Consider the following 1,294-nt stretch of genomic DNA (forward strand, 5'->3'; position numbering starts at 1 on the left):
TAACCAAAAGGTCGGCAGTTCAAATCCACCAGCCACTCCTTGGAAACCCTATGGGGCAGTTCTACTCTGTCCTATAGGGTCGCTATGAGTCAGAATCTATTTGAAGGCAACGGTTTGGTTTTGGGTGTTTTTGGTTTTATTATCCCAAGTATCATGTGTGCCTCTTTCCCACATTTATTCCACTATTCTGAAAGTGGCATAGCACGGTAGTAACAGTTCAAGCTCTGGAACCAGACGGCCTGCGTTGGAGTCTCGGCTCCAATCTTCAGGTGCCAGTCACCTTTGGTCTTCTCTTCCACTTTCCCTCCTTCTCCATCCTACACTCTACACTCGGATGCCAAGCCATGCAGCAACGGGGTCCATGCCTGTTGGTTTCTGCCAATAAGAAGCCCCATAGAGACAGGAAGAAGAGAGAGGGTGAGGTCAACATCTTTATTCCCCAGCCTCTCTTTTCCTGAGAGGTTCCCTCAAGTTACCTGCACCCTTCTAGCCAGGATCACAGTTCCTCTCACTAGAGTGCACTCTCATGGCCCTGTCCTTCCTGGTTCTGCTAACTCCTCCCTCCCATCATCCCTTTGGGCCTAGGAGCGGGAACAGTCTCACAATTATCCCCTCTATGAAGTCCTTGTAAAGAAGCTCTTCCCAGCTAAGATTTTGTGCATGCCACTGATCACATTTTGAGACTCTAACTGATACAGGGTTCTTGCAGGTCTAATGAAGCAAGATTTAGATGAATATTCATCACATCTATTGAGTTTTGACTTATGGGCCAGGACTTACACTCAGCTAAGTTATTTCACCCCCTATTTTTTGTTTAATTATCTGTAACACAGGTTGTTAGGAAGGTTATATGACTACATAAATGACTAGCTCCGATTTGGACATACTACGTGCTTGATAAATGTTGGTTATTAGAAATAAAAGGTTCCCTAAAACCTATTTTAATACATGTCATACAACAAGTTGCAAAAATGTTTTTAGGCGCTTGTAACTAATACAGGTCCATGTTCTCTCTGAACGTTTATACTTTCCCCTTCCCCTCCCTTCTGGATGAGATCATCTCAAAAGGTGTCTTCCAGCTCTACCATTTTATGACAATCAGACTGTGTATGGGGAAAACTTATTATTCAGGCTCTGTTTTTGATTGCTATTTTTCTTCTGTTAAGTCTCAGAGAGCTGCCCCAAATCCCCTGCTGATTGTCCTGCCCGAGATGCTGAGAAACCCTGATTTCTGCCATCCGAAGGTATTTGATTGCATGGACAAAGGGCTCTTTCCAATTATAAAAACCTTCCA

This window comes from Trichechus manatus, unplaced genomic scaffold, assembly GCF_000243295.1.
Source record: "Trichechus manatus latirostris isolate Lorelei unplaced genomic scaffold, TriManLat1.0 scaffold00001, whole genome shotgun sequence".
Lineage (NCBI taxonomy): Eukaryota > Metazoa > Chordata > Mammalia > Sirenia > Trichechidae > Trichechus > Trichechus manatus.